The following is a 24248-nucleotide window of genomic DNA, read 5'->3' on the forward strand; positions in this document are numbered from 1 at the left end:
GCTGATCTCTGATATGTTCCCAAGGCCAAAGTTAATTTCAGACGAACACTTTTATAATGCCTCCTTCTAGCTTGATAACAAGGTAAGTGGGAATTAATCTCTCCTTATGCAGCTGTGATCTAGGTAAGGTACAGTATGATACAATGTCCACTTCACTGTATTGTTTTCATATGCATGTTTTATCCAGGGAACCTCGACGACATCTGAGTGTGTGTAAGAGTAGATGGTCCTCCTCTCGACATTCAAGGACTGTCGCGGTTCCCTCCTCGACATTCAGGGAAACGCGACGACACCTGAGTGTTTGATGGAGCTGAAGGGCTTTCTCACGCCATCCAAGGAACCTCGCCGACACCTGCCCTTTTCTCAACATCCAGCCTATTTCATTGTGTTTTACGCTTGTTGCTTGTAGCTTGATAGCAAGGTAAGTGGGACCTAATCTCTCCTTATGTAGGTGTGATCTAGGTAAGGTACAGTATGAAACAATGTCCACTTAATTGTATTGTTTTCAAATGCATATTTGATTGTTTGTTGTGCTTGCTGTTTTTAATATGTTTTCTTACAATCATTTCATTTTGTGACTTGTGTGTCATTTTACAGGCAGAACCTGAAATAGAGAAGAAAGGAGGCTGAATGATGGAAGAGGAGTATTGACATTTTGACGAGAACTTGAATATGGCGAGAAGTCGAGGTATTAGTTCGATCTGAAGGCATTGAGATCATTTCACTGCATCAGACAAGGTAAGCTAAAAGCTGATCTCTGATATGTTCCCAAGGCCAAAGTTAATTTCAGACGAACACTTTTATAATGCCTCCTTCTAGCTTGATAACAAGGTAAGTGGGAATTAATCTCTCCTTATGTAGCTGTGATCTAGGTAAGGTACAGTATGATACAATGTCCACTTCACTGTATTGTTTTCATATGCATGTTTTATCCAGGGAACCTCGATGACATCTGAGTGTGTGTAAGAGTAGATGGCCCTCCTCTCGACATTCAAGGACTGTCGCGGTTCCCTCCTCGACATTCAGGGAAACGCGACGACACCTGAGTGTTTGATGGAGCTGAAGGGCTTTCTCACGCCATCCAAGGAACCTCGCCGACACCTGCCCTTTTCTCAACATCCAGCCTATTTCATTGTGTTTTACGCTTGGTGCTTGTAGCTTGATAACAAGGTAAGTGGGACCTAATCTCTACTTATGTAGGTGTGATCTAGGTAAGGTACAGTATGAAACCATGTCCACTTAATTGTATTGTTTTCAAATGCATATTTGATTGTATGTTGTGCTTGCTGTATTTAATGTGTTTCCTTACAACCATTTCATTTTGTGACTTGTGTGTAATTTTACAGGCAGAACATGAAATGGAGAAGAAGGGAGGCTGAAGGATGGAAGAGGAGTATTGACATTTTGACGAGAACTTGAATATGGCGAGAAGTCGAGGTATTAGTTCGATCTGAAGGCACTGAGATCATTTCACTGCATCAGACAAGGTAAGCTAAAAGCTGATCTCTGACATGTTCCCAAGGCCAAAGTTAATTTCAGACGAACATTTTTATAATGCCTCCTTCTAGCTTGATAACAAGGTAAGTGGGAATTAATCTCTCCTTATGTAGCTGTGATCTAGGTAAGGTACAGTATGATACAATGTCCACTTCACTGTATTGTTTTCATATGCATGTTTTATCCAGGGAACCTCGATGACATCTGAGTGTGTGTAAGAGTAGATGGCCCTCCTCTCGACATTCAAGGACTGTCGCGGTTCCCTCCTCGACATTCAGGGAAACGCGACGACACCTGAGTGTTTGATGGAGCTGAAGGGCTTTCTCACGCCATCCAAGGAACCTCGCCGACACCTGCCCTTTTCTCAACATCCAGCCTATTTCATTGTGTTTTACGCTTGGTGCTTGTAGCTTGATAACAAGGTAAGTGGGACCTAATCTCTACTTATGTAGGTGTGATCTAGGTAAGGTACAGTATGAAACAATGTCCACTTAATTGTATTGTTTTCAAATGCATATTTGATTGTATGTTGTGCTTGCTGTATTTAATGTGTTTCCTTACAACCATTTCATTTTGTGACTTGTGTGTAATTTTACAGGCAGAACATGAAATGGAGAAGAAGGGAGGCTGAAGGATGGAAGAGGAGTATTGACATTTTGACGAGAACTTGAATATGGCGAGAAGTCGAGGTATTAGTTCGATCTGAAGGCACTGAGATCATTTCACTGCATCAGACAAGGTAAGCTAAAAGCTGATCTCTGACATGTTCCCAAGGCCAAAGTTAATTTCAGACGAACATTTTTATAATGCCTCCTTCTAGCTTGATAACAAGGTAAGTGGGAATTAATCTCTCCTTATGTAGCTGTGATCTAGGTAAGGTACAGTATGATACAATGTCCACTTCACTGTATTGTTTTCATATGCATTTTTATCCAGGGGACCTCAACGACACCTGAGTGTGTGGAAGAGTAGATGGCCCTCCTCTCGACATTCAAGGACTGTCGCGGTTCCCTCCTCGACATTCAGGGAAACGCGACGACACCTGAGTGTTTGATAGAGCTGAAGGGCCTCCTCTCGACATCCAAGGAACCTCGCCGACACCTGCCCTTTTCTCAACATCCAGCCTATTTCATTGTGTTTTGCACTTGGTGCTTGTAGCTTGATAACAAGGTAAGTGAGACCTAATCTCTCCTTATGTAGGTGTGATCTAGGTAAGGTACAGTATGAAACAATGTCCACTTAATTGTATTGTTTTCAAATGCATATTTGATTGTATGTTGTGCTTGCTGTATTTAATGTGTTTCCTTACAATCATTTCATTTTGTGACTTGTGTGTAATTTTACAGGCAGAACCTGAAATGGAGAAGAAGGGAGGTTGAAGGATGGAAGAGGAGTATTGACATTTTGACGAGAACTTGAATATGGCGAGAAGTCGAGGTATTAGTTCGATCTGAAGGCACTGAGATCATTTCACTGCATCAGACAAGGTAAGCTAAAAGCTGATCTCTGATATGTTCCCAAGGCCAAAGTTAATTTCAGACGAACATTTTTATAATGCCTCCTTCTAGCTTGATAACAAGGTAAGTGGGAATTAATCTCTCCTTATGTAGCTGTGATCTAGGTAAGTTACAGTATGATACAATGTCCACTTCACTGTATTGTTTTCATATGCATTTTTATCCAGGGAACCTCAACGACACCTGAGTGTGTGGAAGAGTAGATGGCCCTCCTCTCGACATTCAAGGACTGTCGCTGTTCCCTCCTCGACATTCAGGGAAACGCGACGACACCTGAGTGTTTGATAGAGCTGAAGGGCCTCCTCACGACATCCAAGGAACCTCGCCGACACCTGCCCTTTTCTCAACATCCAGCCTATTTCATTGTGTTTTGCACTTGGTGCTTGTAGCTTGATAACAAGGTAAATGAGACCTAATCTCTCCTTATGTAGGTGTGATCTAGGTAAGGTACAGTATGAAACAATGTCCACTTAATTGTATTGTTTTCAAATGCATATTTGATTGTATGTTGTGCTTGCTGTATTTAATGTGTTTCCTTACAACCATTTCATTTTGTGACTTGTGTGTAATTTTACAGGCAGAACCTGAAATGGAGAAGAAGGGAGGCTGAAGGATGGAAGAGGAGTATTGACATTTTGACGAGAACTTGAATATGGCGAGAAGTCGAGGTATTAGTTCGATCTGAAGGCACTGAGATCATTTCACTGCATCAGACAAGGTAAGCTTAAAGCTGATCTCTGACATGTTCCCAAGGCCAAAGTTAATTTCAGACGAACATTTTTATAATGCCTCCTTCTAGCTTGATAACAAGGTAAGTTGGAATTAATCTCTCCTTATGTAGCTGTGATCTAGGTAAGGTACAGTATGATACAATGTCCACTTCACTGTATTGTTTTGTCTATCCAGGGAACCTCGACGACACCTGAGTGTGTGGAAGAGTAGATGGCCCTCCTCTCGACATTCAAGGACTGTCGCGGTTCCCTCCTCGACATTCAGGGAAACGCGACGACACCTGAGTGTGTGATAGAGCTGAAGGGCCTCCTCACGACATCCAAGGAACCTCGCCGACACCTGCCCTTTTCTCAACATCCAGCCTATTTCATTGTGTTTTGTGCTTGGTGCTTGTAGCTTGATAACAAGGTAAGTGAGACCTAATCTCTCCTTATGTAGGTGTTATCTAGGTAAGGTACAGTACCAGTAAGGCTCCCTAATCGGGAGATAAGCGACCGTAGGTCACTTATCTCCACAAATAGGGCAAAAATGTGTTTTGCCAAAATCTTCCTGATCCATGTTGATGACATGAGTGTAGACATACTGTGTAGTGATTTTCGTGATTTTAGGGCAAAATCTGTAGGAGCAGTGTCCAAAAATGTGTTTTTAAAAATCGGCCTGGAGGTGGCGCTATATGGGACAGATTCATGTTGATGGGATGAGTGTAGACATACTGTGTACCGATTTGCGTGATTTTAGGGCGAAAATTGTAGGAGCAGTGTCCAAAAATGTGTTTTGCAAGAATCGGCCTCATGGTGGCGCTAGAAGAGGGCCATGTGAGAAATGAGGGGTGGGGTCTCCGCGCCGGCAAGGCGGACGAATAGGTACCGGCCCCGGCTGTCCCGGTCGCTCCTAGCCGGAGTTACGGCATTTTATGTGAGCTGCAGTGTAGGGGGTCCTCCACTGGGGGCGCCACCACTTTTGCATCCGTTCTGGAGCACCAGGAGTCGGTGGTCCCCGGCAATTCCCCGTGAGCAGCCCCGTTGGGGTGGTCATTTGGTCATGTTTGCGCATTTGGTCATTTTTTACATCTGGGGGTCCCCCAGGGACCTGGGGGTCCCTGGAGCTCCGGGGGTCCTTGGAGGTTGTAGTTTGGCAGCCAAGGAACGTGTGTGCAAAATTTGGCATGGATCGGGGCAACGGTTGCGGAGATATAAGCAGGGGAAAAGTGTGACGTGTGAGGTGTGACAGACAGACGGACGGACTGACGGACACTTTGTGGTGGTTTTGATAGTAAAGTGCGACCTACGGTCGCAATGAAACAATGTCCACTTAATTGTATTGTTTTCAAATGCATATTTGATTGTATGTTGTGCTTGCTGTATTTAATGTGTTTCCTTACAATCATTTCATTTTGTGACTTGTGTGTAATTTTACAGGCAGAACCTGAAATAGAGAAGAAGGGAGGCTGAATGATGGAAGAGGAGTATTGACATTTTGACGAGAACTTGAATATGGCGAGAAGTCGAGGTATTAGTTCGATCTGAAGGCATTGAGATCATTTCACTGCATCAGACAAGGTAAGCTAAAAGCTGATCTCTGACATGTTCCCAAGGCCAAAGATAATTTCAGACGAATATTTTTATAATGCCTCCTTCTAGCTTGATAACAAGGTAAGTGGGAATTAATCTCTCCTTATGTAGCTGTGATCTAGGTAAGGTACAGTATGATACAATGTCCACTTCACTGTATTGTTTTGTCTATCCAGGGAACCTCGACGACACCTGAGTGTGTGGAAGAGTAGATGGCCCTCCTCTCGACATTCAAGGACTGTCGCGGTTCCCTCCTCGACATTCAGGGAAACGCGACGACACCTGAGTGTGTGATAGAGCTGAAGAGCCTCCTCACGACATCCAAGGAACCTCGCCGACACCTTCCCTCTTCTCAACATCCAGCACATTTCATTGTGTTTTGTGCTTGGTGCTTGTTGCTTGATAACAAGGTAAGTGGGACCTAATCTCTCCTTATGTACCGTAGGTGTGATCTAGGTAAGGTACAGTATGAAACAATGTCCACTTAACTGTATTGTTTTCAAATGCATATTTGATTGTGTTTTGTGCTTTCTGTTTTTAATGTGTTTCCTCATAATCATTTCATTTTGTGTGTAATTTTACAGGCAGAGGCTGAAATAGAGAAGAAGGGAAGCTGAGTGATGGAAGAGGAAAATTGAATTTCTGATGAGAACTTGAAGATGGAGAGAAGTTGCGTATTAGTTAGATCTGAAGGCATTTGAGATCATTTCACTCCATCCGACAAGGTAAGCTAAAAGCTGATCTCTGACATGTTCACAAGGCCAAAGATAATCTCAGGCGAACATTTGATATTTGATATGGGGCCGCCCTAGTTTTGTGGTTAGAGCACACGCCTTTCCCGTCGTGGGTTCAAACGCAACCTGGGGTCAACGTCAGCATGGAAATACGGTCGCAGCCTGGGGTCGACGTCAGCATGGAAATGCGGTCGCTCCGGGCCCTTTATTGTAAATCGGTCTGGATTAAGAGTGTCTGAAAATATGTTCTTTGAAATGTATTTTAATGTGTTTGTATCCTATCGTACATCAAAGCTATAGTGTGTATAGCTTTGAGTGCAGATTATTGATGTTTGGATTTCATAGACTTTTTGGAATAGGTTCTTGGTTTACCTAGGCATTTGATATGGGGCCGCCCTAGTGTCGCGGTTAGAGCACACACCTTTCCCGCCGTGGGTTCAAACGCAGCCGGGGTCGACATCAGCAAGGAAATGCGGTCGCAACGGGCCCCTTATTCAACGATATAAGTCCACTTAACTGTATTGTTTTCATATGCATGTTTTATCCAGGGAACCTCGACGACACCTGAGTGTGTGGTAGAGTAGACGGCCCTCCTCTCGACATCCAAGGACTGTCGCGGTTCCCTCCTCGACATTCAGGGAAACGTGACGACACCTGAGTGTGTGATAGAGCTGAAGGGCCTCCTCTCGACATCCAAGGATCCTCGCCAACACCTGCCCTTTTCTCAACATCCAGCATATTTCATTGTGTTTTGCGCTTGGTGTTTGTTACTTGATAACAAGGTATGTGGGACATAATCTCTCCTTATGTAGGTGTGATCTAGGTAAGGTACAGTATGAAACAATGTCCACTTAACTGTATTGTTTTCAAATGCATATTTGATTGCGTTTTGTGCTTTCTGTTTTTAATGTGTTTTCTCATAATCATTTCATTTTGTGTGTAATTCTACAGGCAGAGGCTGAAATAGAGAAGAAGGGAAGCTCAGTGATGGAAGAGGAGAATTGAAATTCTGATTAGAACTTGACGATGGAGAGAAGTTGCGTATTAGTTAGATCTGAAGGCATTTGAGATCATTTCACTCCATCAGACAAGGTAAGCTAAAAGCTGATCTCTGACATGTTCACAAGGCCAAAGATAATCTCAGACGAACATTTGATATTTGATATGGGGCCGCCCTAGTGTCGTGGTTAGAGCACAAGCCTTTCCCGTCGTGGGTTCAAACGCAGCCTGGGGTCGACGTCAGCATGGAAATGCGGTCGCAGCCTGGGGTCGACGTCAGCAACGGGCCTATTGCCGACCATTTTCCAAAACGTACAAAGTTAAATTATAATGCATGAAAATCAACGTCCTGGGCTTCTTGAACTTTAGCCAGTTGGCTTGATGTTTGTGTATTGCAGGCCTGACGGCCACCAGAACAACCTGCACTCAGCAGCCTATGAGGCTCTGATGGAGATTGTCAAGAAAAGCACCAAGGATTGTTACCCTGCCGTCCAGAAGACCACCCTGGTCATCATGGAGAGACTGCAGCAGGTCTTACAGATGGAGGTAAGAGGGGAGGGAAAGGACTCGACAGATGGAAATCGAGAGAGTGGTTGGGCCGGCAATATGGAAGAAATGAATTAATTCGTTTTTCAAAAATCTTCAATAATAGAAGAAATGGAACAGTATGTCATGTGCTTCTACTGTGGACGGCTATTTTCAAAAAAGTTTAAATAAATAAATAAGTGAAAGTACAACATCAAATGCTCACTTGAACACCATTATACTGATACAAACAAACCGTTCAAGTGTGTCTGGTCTGTGATGATAAACCATGCACCACGCTGAAGCCTGATGGATAACCCTTTACAACTATATCTGAGACCTATACACACTTTTTCCCATGGCACCAGCCAGCAAGCTGTGCGGATTGCAATGCAAATGACAAAAATGCAATGATGCATGGATGTCAGTCTGAACTGTGCCTTGAGTCGATGTCGAATACACACTTTTAAAATCAGATTTTGCACCTGAATATTTGATTATGTTTTGTGCTTTTTGTTTTTAATGTTTTTTTCCTCATAATCATTTCATTTTGTGTGTAATATTACAGGCAGAGGCTGAAATAGAGAAGAAGAGAAGCGATGGAAGAGGAGTATTGAAATTCTGATGAGAACTTGAAGATGGAGAGAAGTTGCGTATTGGTTCAATCTGAAGGCATTTGAGATCATTTCACTCCATCAGACAAGGTAAGCTAAAAGCTGATCTCTGACACAAGGCCAAGATAATCTCAGACGAACATTTGATATTTGATATGGGGCCGCCCTAGTGTCGTGGTTAGATGCGGTTGTAACGGGCCCTTTATTGTAAATCGGTCTGTATTAACAACAATAATAAGTGTGTGTGTGTGTGTGTGTGTGTGTGTGTGTGTGTGTGTGTGTGTGTGTGTGTGTGTGTGTGTGTGTGTGTACAGATGCAGTGATCTATGAGGTAGAGGATCCACAGCAGGTGTATGATGATGTGGACACCAACCCTGACACCACAGCTGAGCTCCAAGACGACGTCCAACCTGGAGACTCCATGTACCGCCTCTGGATGAAACTATCAGTCTTAGTGCTAATATTATTATTATTGGCCTTATTATTTTATTTTACTGTTTTTAATTTGTAATTTTATGCTTATTCTTTATTTCCCTAGCGCCGTTGTCTTTAGAAAATAATGACATCAAAAGTCCAGTTTTGAACAAAACAGAATAATGGCAAATAAGCATGACCTTCTATTCAGTAACAGTTGTGCTATGTCTGTATTTATTTAATTTGGTTAACACTTTACAAACTGGCAGGTTCACACAAAGTGACAAGCTGTTTTAGACGTGTTTTCTGTTCTGAAAATGAGTAGTTAAATTTTATTGCCACTGTATACAATCTGTTCCATTGAGAAGCACCTGTGATTGTTAAAAAAGAAAGGAAAAATAAATCCTTACCAACAAGACTTTAGATGATTTTATAAGACTTACATTAGATACTGTATGCTGGTGCTTTGAAGATAGTGTATGCCTCCATGACATGACATGAGTGTGTTTTTGTTTGTAAAAATGGTATATATATTTTTTCTTTTTTTTTCTTCTTTTTTGAGGACATAATATGCATTAAGTTTTTGTATGACAAGTATACTTCCCTTTACAAAGCCAGAGTGCAGTTCTGCATTTTTGGTGAAAAATAGTTACATAATTGTTGACTGTTTTATCTTGAGACAAAGTTTCTGTTCAGTTTATCAGAGTTGAAAATTGCAGTTTACGAGAAAACCCAACTCAAAACTAAGGCAGACTGCAGTAACTTATGGTTGGTTTTCTACAAGCTGGTTTCAGATCAAATGTTACTCATTTAAAAAAGCAGACTGTCTTTTTTTCAAATTCCTAATGAAAACATATTTTTTATACAATTGTGTTGTGTTTGTACAGCAGTGACATCTATTTTCTTCTTCATGTTGGAGTTTATTTTACAGTGTTACTATAATCCATGATGTTTTCTTTATTTTACTTTGAAGTTTTTTGCTTATTAAGTTATTATTTTTTAGCAGTAGTAGTATTATCATTAGTCTTATATTTACATTAAGAATAATAAAAACAGATATATATCTACAAAGTTGTTATTAATACAAGTTAATAATACTCATATCAACCCTTGTTGTAAAAAAAAAGGTTGTCCTTAAACTTGTAGATTGGCAGTTGTTTTTATTTTTTGAAAGACAAACTGTCTGCTACTCTCACTCGGTAGCAGACTGTAGATTAAACGGTATTAATGTTGGTATAATCAGGTAGGCTATGACTATAAGTAGGTAGTCAAAGTGCACTTGCCCTTTTTCACAGAGGCTAGGCCCAAATAAACGATCTCTCCGGTGTACATGTCAGTAAATAACAGTCAATCCAAAGTGGATAATCATTGTATGGCACTGTACTGAACCCCATTTCTGAACTCTGAACACTATTTGTTTTTCTTAGAAAACTACACCACCTGCAGGACATTTTGAGTACAGCACCAGGCTTAGCTCAGAGTTAATTAGTGCCAATATAGGGTATATGGTTCAGCTTTGTCACTAGCTTCAGTCTAGCAGTTCAGTTTGGCTGCAAACACACACAGCTCTTCAGCCTTGGGCAACATATGTCTGTAAGTGATGTTTGTGGTTGTTTATTATAACTTTTTCTGTATAAGTGAACTTACTATACCTACCTGTATTTACCTACCTGTTGATGTGGTGCTTTTTTGTAATATTGTAGATCGGCTATAATTTATGATACTGTAGCTGTACTCTGAAGACACAGTACTCTGAAGACACAATGTCATACAGTATACTCACCTACATACCTACCTGCATACCATATGCTTACCTTTATGTTTCTGCTAACCTGTAAAAAAGAAAAAGAAATGTAAACATTTAAATAAGAAAAGCTTATGTTTGATGTTATATTACTGTATATGCAGCACACTAGAGTGCTTTATACTTACATTTATAACTGACAGAATGTTTCTGTATGTTTCTATGTTTTGTCAGTTTTACAGTTTTCAAGTAAAGGAACAGTTATGATTCAAGACTGGACTTTTATTGAAGTTGTTCGCTAGCTGTTTATCTGTTGTTGAGCACACAACAGAGAGGACAGTATAGTAAAAAGACATCAGCGCAGCGGGCGAAGACAGCAAACTAAACTGAACATTAAACTACTAAAGCACAATGCATCGGCACACAGGTGCACAAAGGGAACCACCCATTGATGAAAGGAGCAAAATGGAGCAGAATGTCTATGAGACAAGATCACAAGTTAACTCAGCAGCGACTTCAAAACGATCTAACACTTCTGCTGCAACCAAAGCCAGAGCCAAAGCGGAGGCAGCACAAGTGAAGGTCAGATTTGCTGAACGAGAGGCTGAACTCATGAGACAAAAAGCTATGATGGAAGCTGAGCTGTATGTTTTGCAGCAACACAAAGAGGCAACAGCTGCCTCCAGAGAGGCAGAAGTGTATGAAGCGGCAGCAGATATGGAAGAGTACCGGCGTGATATGTTGGCAGAGATGAAGGAAGAGGACGCTGCTCAGCGCACCAAAGACTATGTTGATAAACATTCTTTGGAAGAGCACAATCTACACAATCTTCCAGACTCTCACTTGCAGTCAACTCCATTCAACATGGCAACACAGGACTTAACACAGCAGCTTCATCAAATGCACTTGACGCCAATCCACAATGCTGCAACACAGCAATCAACACAGCAGCTTCAGCCAATTCAATCCCCCTCAGTCAACATTGCTGCAACACAGCAACCAACACAGCAGCTTCACCAAGTGCAAGGGACTCAAATCAACACTGCTACCCAGCAGTCAACCAAGCAGCGTCATCCAAACTACACTCAAGCATTCTCTGCTCCAAGATCAACACATGCCAATAATGCCCAAAGTCTGACAAACCGCATGCCCCACAACCAACACGATGCCTCCTCTTTACACCAGCACACCTTACAGGCATCACAGAATGCTGATCTTGTACAGTACTTGTCAAGAAGAGAGATCGTGAATTCAGGTCTGTTGCAGTTTGACGACTGCCCGGACAATTACTGGGCCTGGAAGTCATCTTTCCAGCATCTTACAGCGGAACTACAGGTGACTTCAAGAGAAGAGCTTGATCTACTTGTGAGATGGTTGGGTCCTGAGTCCTCTCCTCAAGCAAAGCGTATCAGGGCAGCGCACGTATACAATCCAGCAGCAGGAGTCCAGATGATATGGCGACGGTTAGAGGACTGTTATGGCTCCCCTGAAGTTATAGAGCATGCCTTGCTAAAAAAGATCGAGAACTTCCCCAGAATAACAAACAAAGATGCTCACAAGCTAATGGAGCTTGGAGACATACTACAAGAGGTAGAAGCAGCCAAGTCCAGTGGCCAGTTGCCTGGGCTGGCATATCTTGACACAGCAATGGGAGTCAGACCTATCATAGAGAAACTTCCCTATGGTTTGCAAGAGAAATGGATCGTACAGGGCTCCAGATATAAAGAAGATAAGCGGGTCTCATTTCCTCCCTTCGAATTCTTTGTGTGGTTCATTACCAACCAGGCGAAGATACGTAATGATCCGAGCTTTGCCTTCTCTATGTCTACTGGCTTACGGACTGAACCTCCGGGAAATAATGCACGCAAGATACCTGTGACCGTGAGGAAAACCGAAGTGACGTCAAACCCCACCACTGCAGAAAATGCAGAAGACAAGCAGCAGGAACCCGATAAGCTTTGCCCAATCCACAGTAAACCACATCCATTGTCCAAGTGTCGAGGATTCAGAATGAAGTCCCTCGAAGACAGGAACACATACCTGAAAGAAAATCATATTTGCTTTCGATGCTGTGGTTCCACTGCACATATGGCCAAAGATTGCAAGGCAACGGTTAAATGCAGGGAGTGCGACAGTGAGAGACATATCTCAGCCTTACATCCTGGGCCCGCTCCCTGGCCTACAGAGGTGCTCCCTACTCAGAGAGAGGATGGCGGGGAGCACGAAACAAATGAAGAAACGGAAATCACAAATAAGTGCACTGACATCTGCAACAAAGCTCCCAGGCCAAGGTCCTGTGCCAAGATCTCTTTGGTGAGTGTTTATCCAGCCAATGACCCAGATAACGCTCATCAAATGTATGTGGTCCTTGATGATCAGAGTAACAGATCCCTGGCAAAGCCAGAATTCTTCAATCTCTACGGCATTCACAGAGAGGTAACGTCTTACACGCTGAAAACATGTTCAGGTGTAATAGAAACTGCAGGGAGAAAAGCAAACGACTTTGTGATGGAGTCACCTGACAAGAAGACAAGAGTAACACTCCCATCACTCATTGAGTGCAGCAGGATCCCAGATGATAGATCTGAAATCCCTACTCCTGAGATCACAGAGCACTTCCCACACCTAAGGCCCCTCAAAGATAAGATACCTCCTCTTGATCCTAAAGCCCCTATCCTTCTCCTACTGGGCAGAGACATCTTAAGCGTGCATAAGGTACGTGAGCAGCGCAATGGCCCAAACAACACACCTTATGCACAACGGCTGGACATGGGCTGGATCGTTGTCGGAGAGGTCTGCCTTGGAGGAGTTCAGAACCCGGCGAACGTTAATGTCTACAAGACAAATGTGCTACCAAATGGAAGAGCATCATTCCTAAGCCCCTGTAGTAGCACTATCTACCTGAAAGAGAAACATGAGTTCTCAGCTCTGCAACCTTCCAAAACCACCGGTAACAAAGACTTATTCCGGACGAGAATGGATGACTGGCTCATCTCAGTTTCGGATGAGGTCTCTGCAATCGATCTCTTGAGGCGCTCTACAGAAATGCTGGCAGAGTCGAACCTAAGGCTCCACAAGCTTGCCTCAAACAGCCCTCAAGTCATGGAAGCGTTCCCTCAAGAGGACAGGGCTAAAGATTTAAAAGATCTCAATCTGGATGCTGACAACGTACCTCTTCAGAGGAGCCTAGGATTAAGTTGGAACTTGTCGACCGACAGCTTCACTTTCCAAGCGTCCCTGAATGAAAGACGAGGGATTCTATCCACAGTGAATAGCCTCTATAACCCGCTTGGGTTTGTAGCCTGTAAAGAGCTGCAGATCGACTCAAATGACCCACAGATCAAATCCTACCTGACGGACCAAAGCTGCACTTGGACATTTATCGCACCTCATTCTTCCCACATGGGAGGAGCGTGGGAACGAATGATAGGTGTTGCAAGACGGATCCTCAACGCTTTGCTGCTGAAGACACCCAAAATACGTCTCTCTCATGAAGTGCTAACTACACTTATGGCCAAAGTCATGGCTATAATGAACAACAGACCCCTGGTTCCGATTTCCTCTGATCCTGAGGTACCTGAAGTTCTTTCACCAGCCAGGCTTCTTACGCAAAAAGCAAGTGTGACGCCAGCACCTCCTGGAGACTTTGAACTGGGTTGTCTCTACAAAAGCCAGTGGAAGCAAGTCCAGAGTCTGGCGGATGCCTTCTGGAAGAAATGGAGACAAGAGAACCTCTCCACGCTGCAAACTAGAAGAATATGGAAAGCAGACAAGCCAAATCTCCAGGAAGGGGACGTTGTCTTACTCAAGGACAACCAAGTGAAACGCAATGAGTGGCCAGTCGGACTCATTGTTAAGGCCATACCCAGCGACGACAAGAAAGTGCGCAAGGTTACAGTAAGGACAATCAAGCAAGGAACTGCAAAAGAATACTTGCGCCCAGTCTGTGAAGTAATCTTGCTCTTGTGACAAAGGACAATAGTGGCACGAATGTTATTATGCCAGGCGGGGAGTGTACTGAACCCCATTTCTGAACTCTGAACACTATTTGTTTTTCTTAGAAAACTACACCACCTGCAGGACATTTTGAGTACAGCACCAGGCTTAGCTCAGAGTTAATTAGTGCCAATATAGGGTACTGTATATGGTTCAGCTTTGTCACTAGCTTCAGTCTAGCAGTTCAGTTTGGCTGCAAACACACACAGCTCTTCAGCCTTGGGCAACATATGTCTGTAAGTGATGTTTGTGGTTGTTTATTATAACTTTTTCTGTATAAGTGAACTTACTATACCTACCTGTATTTACCTACCTGTTGATGTGGTGCTTTTTTGTAATATTGTAGATCGGCTATAATTTATGATACTGTAGCTGTACTCTGAAGACACAGTACTCTGAAGACACAATGTCATACAGTATACTCACCTACATACCTACCTACCTGCATACCATATGCTTACCTTTATGTTTCTGCTAACCTGTAAAAAAGAAAAAGAAATGTAAACATTTAAATGAAAAGCTTATGTTTGATGTTATATTACTGTATATGCAGCACACTAGAGTGCTTTATACTTACATTTATAACTGACAGAATGTTTCTGTATGTTTCTATGTTTTGTCAGTTTTACAGTTTTCAAGTAAAGGAACAGTTATGATTCAAGACTGGACTTTTATTGAAGTTGTTCGCTAGCTGTTTATCTGTTGTTGAGGACACAACAGAGAGGACAGTATAGGCACTGTGACTGCAGTTGCTTCATTTTGCCATGAGATGGCAGAATTGACCATCAAAGCCACCACATCATCATGATGACTGGTACAGGTCAGAGTACCAGAGATAAGGATGGTCCTTCATGCAGCATCAGAAAGGTTGATGAAGTTGTACCTCATCATATTTAGAGCCCACTCTTTAGTGCCCACTCTTATTTAGTCCCCACTCCTATTTAGTGCCCACTCTTCTTTAATGCCCACTCTTATCTAGTGCCCACTCCTATTTAGTGCCCACACTTCTTTAGTCCCCACTCTTGGTTGCATGAGAGTTCAAATCACTCAACAAGGCTGTATTGCTTTGACTGACACATAACACAACATGCATCCACAATGGAGTAGATTAACAAATCCTCCTAAATGAATGCAAGAATGTAAACCACATGGGATGACTTATAGATCAATGACCAATGAAGTAAAGTTACGTGTCAGTGTTCATTAATCTCCAGGTGGAATCTATCTTCATAGATACAGTAAAGGTAACTTTACTGTGTTCTTTCTTTCTTTCTTTCTTTCTTTCTTTCTATTAAAAAGATCTTAAGAGTCCATAAAATATCACCTCACTGTCCTCTGGGGACCCCCCAAAATCATGTGGGAACTCCCTTAGGGATGCCGAACCACAGGTTGAGAAACACTGAAGTGTAGATTGGGGTGCCACTGTAAAACATTGCATCACATTGTGGCGGCCTGAAATTGTCCCTGAGCCATCGGTTTCCCCAACCCCGCAGTCCGTTGAGTCACAAATGATAATAACGCAGCATTTACTGTATATGCCTGTGAATGCTAACCTGGTGAATGCTAACCCTAACCTTAACCCTGAAACTAACCCTAATCCTGAACGGACTACTGGGACCTTGAAACAACGGAAACTCGGAATATCAAGATTTTGCCAGCCTGAACGGGTGAACTCTGCGTAGACTGTTGGTTACTGACCCCTCCGAGTCCTCCTGTGGGTTTTTGTGTTTTTACGGTAGTTTTAAAGTGAAAAAAGTAAGTGAATCACTTTACCCCCTTGATTTCTCTGGTCTGTCTCAGTTTACCCCAGTGCTGGGGTAAAGTGAGACACAAGACCACTTTTTTCTTTCATATTTTCACTGCCTTTTGTCTTGAATACATTCGGATAACTTCCTTTGTTAGGAAACATCCCACATTACTGGGAAATGTGTACATTTTTACTGATATATCTTTTAGTTCGCCTAGAGGGGAGGAAATGTAAAAAGTGTCTCAGTTTACCCAACTCTCCCCTACACGGGCAATGCCGTGATGAATTGAATTGTGTTTGTTTTGAAACATTAGTTACTAATGTAACTGGTTCCTGGGGTAATCTGATTTATGATTTGACTTGAGTTATATTTTGTTTTCCTTTTTTATTTTGAAACGTGATCCCTTGGTTGGTTTATTGTTTTTGCATTTGAAGAACTGGGTTATGATGAACTTGAACTTGTGATGATGATGATGATGTGACTTTTGGGCTGGTTGACAAGTTTCATTCACTAAATAGGCCTATCTGAACTTGAACTGATGTGTGTTTGGTTTATTTCTCAATAAGGGTTAGCCTATATTTCATATATAAATCCTTTGTGCGGTATTCACCAATGGTTTAAACTGCAGATGAGGAAGAAGTATAAGAATATTTCTCTGACAGACAGAGTCTACCTGGCACGGCTTGGTTGTTACAAATGGGAGCAGTGTAATAGAAAGTAACTTGAGTAAAGTACATTTACTCAAGTACTGTACTTAAGTACAGTTATGATTTTTTCTTTCTTTCTTTCTTTTTACTTTACTGGAGTATTTTGAATTTTCAATAGGCCTACTGCAAATATATATAGAAAATATGGCAATTTTATACTTTTACACTACTAAATGTATTGGAAGTTTAGTTACTAGTTACTTTGTAGATGTTGATTATTATTATTACAAAAGATAATGACTTCAGATCTTAATTGCCTATTTGGAAATGGGTGATCTACAAGCTCTTAATGAGTTGTGTGATCTCCTATATTCAAATTATTTTATATATTTTGAAAATCTTAAAAACAGGAGTTTGATAATACAGGCTTATAATTGTTCATTAGTGATGAAATAGCTCTTCTAATAAACCATGACGACTGATAATGATTAATATTTTAAGAAATATGACTGAGATCCACGTTAACAGGACCATACAAAGCATCACATTTGAAAATGTCTAAAAGTGAATGTAAATATTGGAACAACGTTAATGTGTAGTACCTATTGTAGCACTACAGGGGGCGTCAGGCTGAGGGAAAACAACTCTTCATGCAACTCTACCAGCTCCTGCAGGGAGGAAACTGTACAAATATGAAACTTTAATGTTACCATTATTGATGCCAAAATAACCATGACTGTTAAAGTGCACTTTGTTAACCAGCTTACACACAGCTTCCATATTCTGGGGGAACATTAGCCAAAGATATCCGAGCTTGTAGATCTGATATTTTTGCAGAGCCAATTCGGGTCCAGTGTATGACAGACACGATAAAATACAATCTTTGAGTGTACAAATAGAACCATATGGGTCCATTTGGTTCCATTAGTAGCCTACACTCTCAGGGTTATGTAAAAATAGAACCATATTGGTCCATTTGGTTCCATTAGTATTAGTAGCTGGTTCCATCTGATTAGTCTCAGGGTTGTGGGGGTCCGTCGTCTTAATGCACACCAAACTGGGGCTCCTTGGAATAAAGTGTGAGAGCTACTGGTTCACACAGCACAGAATGTTAGAGCATTAAGACTCTTTTGTTCTTCATGGTTATAAGCAGTTAAAACCAAGAAACATTATCAAGATGATCCCATGTTTATTATTGTCAGACATCACATACAGTCTCTATAGTAAAGTGTTTATTATTGTCAGACATCACATACAGTCTCTAAAGTGTATTATTGTCAGACATCACATACAGTCTCTATAGTAAAGTGTAAAATGAGGCATGTAACTCCAGGCTGGTTTTGTAGTTTGTTTTCCAGTTCAGGTTAATAATAAACTACATCAGATTAAAAACATGGCAGACTAGTAGTCACCACAGCTGCACCAAACACATTCATAGTCAGTGTGTTAGATTTCCATAGGTGAGTCCAGAGCCAATAAGGGTCAATGTGTGACCATGACTCACTGACTTCTAGGTTCACCTTCATGTGAAGTCTGTGAGGGCGTGAGGGCTGTTATGTCCCTCCCTGCAGGAAATGGACTGGGATCATCACCACGCTGGACCAAATGGACTCTTATTAGTCCATTTGGTTCCATTTGTTCCAAACCTGGAGACTTGACATTCTGTAATTGGTTCTGATGATCAAAATAAAACCATTTAAATGGTGTGTAAAACATACAATCTCAAATATGCCAAGACCAAGGCCATGTCTTTGCTACAGACACATTTGTCTGTACGGACACATTGATGGAAATGGGGAGGTCAGTGAGGGCTCAGGCAGAGCTCTTCATGCACCCTTTATCTAAGTCAGCATCCATGCAGACTTATAAGGGAATTACCCACAGTTCATAGTGTGATGAGTGAGGATGAGGGGAATCCTCCAAACCTCAATCATTTAAGTATATGCTAATAGTACTGTATATTGCATGATGGTTAGAATGTCAACAAACAGTATGAAGAACATTCACAGAACATCCCACAGTGAATGCTTGTACCCAGGGCACAGAATTTAGTGTGAAACCCCTGTAATATAAATAAAGTGGATTGGATTCAACCTGAAGTAGAAAACACACTACAGAATCAGCCTATAGGTAGGGTGTCATTACCAGGGGACAGAGGGTCACTTCATTGCTGTGTCCCCAACCTGCACATTTGACATGACATGAAAGCACCATATGGCCTAAAACACATTTTAAATGACATGAAAGCACCGTGGTCTAAATAAAACAAGAACCCTACAACCAAACACCATGACGTAGATGGATGACGGTTGTTTAGACCAACACACTTCTCACGGTGTGAAGATCACAAGATAAATCCTTCTCAAAACCGTGTTCCACTTTTTAAAAAAAAGAAGAAAAAAACAGAGAAAAACATGTAACTCAGCAGAGATGACTGTCAAAACACCCTGTGGTTTATGAGTTTTCAGGTAAACCTTTTTTCCCCTTCAAAATAACCTATAAGGCAGCTCTCCACCGCACTGACGTCAACGGCGGTAAGTGTTAGAAAGGATCTGGAAATCAAAGTGGGGTCCGGGGACCCCCAGGGGACAGGGGTCCTTGAGGGGGTTCCAGGGGGTCGCCATACTAAATGATTTGATGGAATGGAACCAAATGGACCCTTGTGGGGCTGTAACTCTGAGAGTACTTGTACACTCTCAGTGTTATTATGGTCTGTGGTCTCAAAGTGGGGCCCAGGGATCCCCAGGGGGTTTCAGGGGGTCCCCAGCTAAAGGTAAATGGTGCATTTATATAGCGTTTATTTATATTCCAAAGCCCTTTACATAGATTGTGCATTTCATTCACCCATTCACACACAAATACACAGATGGAAGAGGAAACCATGCAGGCACCAACCTGCTCACCGGGAGCAACTCGGGGTTCAGAGTATTGCTCAACTACTCTTCGACACCAACTCTGGGGGACCCGGGATCGAACTGGGAACCTTGTGGTTCCCATCCGGCCACTCTACCCCTGAGCAACTGCCGCCCCTTGGAAATTGATGGTTAGGAACCATAACTCTTAGAGTGAACAAATGAAACCAAATGGACCTGTTGGTTCTATTTGTATTTTTCGGGACCCCCAGGGGTCCTTGAGTGGGATTCTCCAGCTAAATATTTGTATTTATCTTTTGACTTTTTTAACACCACAAATCTGGGGGTCCCTGGCACAAACATATTTTCAGATGCACATTAATTTAGGGGTCCTTGACTTGAAGGAGTTTGAGAAGCACTGGTGTAAGCTACTGTCTGTAACCACAGACCACACACACCTGCACCAAGGCACTGCTATCTTCACAGGAAAAGAAACACTCCAAAAATAGACCTGAGGCCCATGATGCTGGTTAATTTCCAGTATTCATTAAAATAGACTGAGCTACTCTCCCATGACTGCTTAATTTACAGTATTTCATGTAATTATTATTATTGTTAACTGAAAATGCATTACTCATGGTGATAGTGATTCTATAGACTAGACTGCACTGTACATCACTCCCTTCTGTTCAGCTTCAAGGATGTTATTAAACGTTGGCAACAACAATTATTTCTATAATAAATAATATTCATAATCAACCCTCGACCTGCCATCCACGTGTGCCCATCACACTAATTATGAGGAGTTATGATAACTGGCATGGCATTTCATGCCATGTGATATGGCATTGCATATGACATGACATGACATGACATGACATGACATGACATGACATGACATGGTGATATTTGACCACACACCTCGTCTTGTACAGTTTGAGGGAAGCTCTCTTTCCACTATGCAGAGAATGCTCTCTGCATAGTTCTCCTCTCAAAAACATGTGGTCACGCTGACGTATGTTATATCAGATTCTTTCCATGAGGTTGATTGACGCGTCCCTCCCTCCAGCAGTGTATGTTATAAAGCTCAGTGATCAGTGTGTGTCAGTGTCAGTCTAGTCATTATAAAGCTCAGTGATCAGTGTGTGTCAGTGTCAGTCTAGTCATTATAAAGCTCAGTGATCAGTGTGTGTCAGTGTCAGTCTAGTCAGGAGCTACAATGAGCTCCTTCCTGATGCTGCTGCTCTGCATAGCAGCCTGCAGCCCTGGGAGATCAGAAAGCAAGTCACACCTTTTACTTTCAACATTCATTTATTTGAAAAGATATTTTATGAACAATACTGTGTATAGTACATTACATGACCTGTTGTTGAATTTTGAAATGATAGTGTATGCATCATCTGTGGATCATTAGGTATTTTTAAAATGTTTTTCATCTTTTATTTCTGACTTCAGGAATCATAGCTATCATAGTAAATATTGGTTGTGCAGTTTGAGCCACCAGTTTTATAAAAACACAGCTTATAGAATCATGTTGTGGAAACTAGTTCTGTGAAAACGGCCTTGCAAGGCTTCAGTCATCTCTCAGACCACACGTCCCACAATGCATAGCGTCTGATGAGTGGGTGTAGATACGATCTATATGTGTGCGTGTCTGTGCGCACGCTAGGCTACAGATGTAAATCTTTGTGTTTTTATCTTTGGTACTGTAGGGCACTTGCACAGGTTGGTTGTGAGGGGCCTTCAAATGGCCGGCCTCTCCAAAAGGAGGGCCAAACAGTTAGCAAGGTCCTGCTCTGTATCAGCTATTATAGGAAGACGCTCAACTTGGAGGAGTTGTTGTTTCCTTTAACCATGATTGTTTTTTGCTGTGTTTGTCAAGTATGCCAACAATTATGTGCATTGTATTGCTACAACGTATGTAGCAATGTTCTGCCCTGTAGCGGTGGAGGTGGCAACGGGGCGTCTAGATAAAGTTATTAGGCCTGGATCCGACTTTAAGTCGACGCACAGGATTCCAGAAGTGTAGAGCTTATTCGCTCTTGTATCAAACTGGTACTCGAAACGTTCTTAGAATTTAATATATATTTTCTAAAGTAAATATGGGGGCGGCTGTGAAAAAAAGAGAAGAATAAAAAAGAAAAAAAGGGGGAGGAGGATAAAGATACCAAAAGGAGAGAGAAGAAAGGGTGGATGAGGTACAATGTGCGGTATCCTCCTCGTCAAGCTTGATGTTGGGCATTTGGACCTATACATGGAGAAATGGAGCCTAAACATGGACATGTGGTACAGAATGACTCATAGTATGTCATGTGACATCACTTCCTGTACAGACAGTCAAACAGACAGCCATTGACTCCGGCTTAACAATGGCTACTGTCTATGATGGTAGTCCCATATGACATGATGGACTGGACTATCTCCATATATAGTGTTCTCCACATCTCCATGTTTAGGCCCTATCGCTCACACCCTAGGTGGGGGTGGCAATAGGGCCTTTCTGTGTGGAGTTTGCATGTTCTCCCTGTGTCTCCTAGGGTTGATACCCTCACAAAAACATGAACAAACTCCCCCCAGAATGACAACAACTAGAATCATCAGAGAAACGCTGTGGTTGGCCAGATAGTCAAGAATTGGCGCGACCTCAAGGTCACGTGTCACCCTGAGGTCGCATTCCACCCTCAGGTGTCTTACTAGTTTATTAGTGAATAAATTTCCCCCATTGACTTATAATGGGAATTGCAAACACTCACATTCAATTATTCTTCTCTCACAAACCATAGGGGCTACAGTTTCAAAAGAGGGAGAGGAGGTTCATAATGCTTACAAGGATTAAATAAAAAATAATTACATCAGTCGGCCTCATGGTGGCGCTATAACAGCTCACTTTACGTTTTTGCTTAGTTTCGATAGTCCATGCAGTTTGTCCGTAACAGGCTTCCAAAGTTAGTGGGAGGGGCACGTTTCGCAAAAAATCGCCATAAATCACGAATGAAATGTGCAGTCTACACCAATTTTTTTTTTTTTTGTTATTTTTTATTTTCAGTTTTTTTTTCCAGACAAACAGGACTAACTAAGGTCTACACCAAATTTTAACCACAAGTCGCAGGTGGTATACTCAACAAATCCACAAAAGCATGTCTACTTCGACCCAGGGGGGCGCCACAAACGCGCAAAACGTAACCGTTTCATGGCAAAGCGTAACCGTTTCATGGCAAAACACGGTTTTCGGGGGGAACAACCCTCTCAAAACGAAACACAAACGATCTCAGGAGTGACGTGACAACGTAATCGCCTTGCAAAATTTGTGGGAGGAGACTACTTCTCAAAAACAAGTAACCATATCCTTACATCACAAACGCAGCGGTCCCGACGGTATCCGTCCCGATGTCGTCTTCCTCAGGCCCCAGCGTTTTCCTCGGGGTCCCGGTGGCATGCCCCGCTGCTCACGCCGGGGCGGGGTGGGCAACCACACTCGCAATTTCACAAATTGCATATTTTCAAGTTAGTGTGGTTGCCCTAACAGGGCAACACACTATAGTCCTGGGGAAACTTTATTCTAACAAGAGTAACCAAAAGTTTGGCACGCTACTCCTCCCACAGTTTTTGCGCCACACACTTGCACCATATGTCAAATTTACCGGCTTCATCGGGAATCGTGTGCTATCATTTTGCTAAGAGAAAAGTGGTATCGCTATAACATTTTGAGCAGTTTGTGAAACGCTTAAACCCGTTTTTATTCTGGGATTTTTTAGCAATTTGCATGAAACATTCTACGCACAATCTAAGGACCTTTATCTAACATGCCTATGAAGTGCACACAAAAAATAATAAAATAATAATAATAATAAATAGAGCTGCAAGCAGCGATAAAGTGGCCAAAAACACCTCAAATCATGAACACAGCCTGCGATGTGCATGAAATCGTGCAAGCACATTCCCACTAGGTCAAGGAACAGATGCCACCCTACTCACATTGGCCTGTTATAGCGCCACCAATGAGTCAACTTTTGCATAACACATTTTTGGAACAAAATGCCTCAAATCATGCATGCAGCGTCCGATTGCGTCAGTAACATCAGAGAGAGCACTGCCTGCGATCTTGACATTTTGTACTTTTATAGCCATCGTTTTCTGGCTTGAAGCGAGCCCACAATTGTTTCGAAGGAAAAATATTTTCTAGTTTATATTTATAATTGTTTCATTCACAGTATTCCATCGGGATATTACTGTAGTAGGTTGTTCAGACTCAGATGGAGAGAAGATGTATGGTCTGGATGGAGAGGTGATGGGGTACGCAGACTTCACCAAGAGGAAGTGGCTGGAGCCTCAGCCTGACTTCATGGATCACATCACCTACGAACCAGGTGCTTATCCCAATGCTGTGGGTGAGCTGCACCAATGCAAACGCAACATGGAGATGTCCCGCACTGCCATGAAGGACCTGACACTGGAACCAGGTTTATACAAATACTAAAACACAATAAAGTTTGAATGTTGAAATGTTTTCTAAATATTGTTTGTGTGTGTGTGTGTGTGTGTGTGTGTGTGTGTGTGTGTGTGTGTGTGTGTGTGTGTGTGTGTGTGCGCGTGCATGCGTGTGTGTGTGTGTGTGTGTGTGTGTGTGTGTGTGTGTGTGTGTGTGTGTGTGTGTGTGT

This window comes from Nannobrachium achirus, assembly GCF_963921795.1.
Source record: "Nannobrachium achirus genome assembly, chromosome: 9".
Taxonomy (NCBI): Eukaryota; Metazoa; Chordata; class Actinopteri; order Myctophiformes; family Myctophidae; genus Nannobrachium; species Nannobrachium achirus.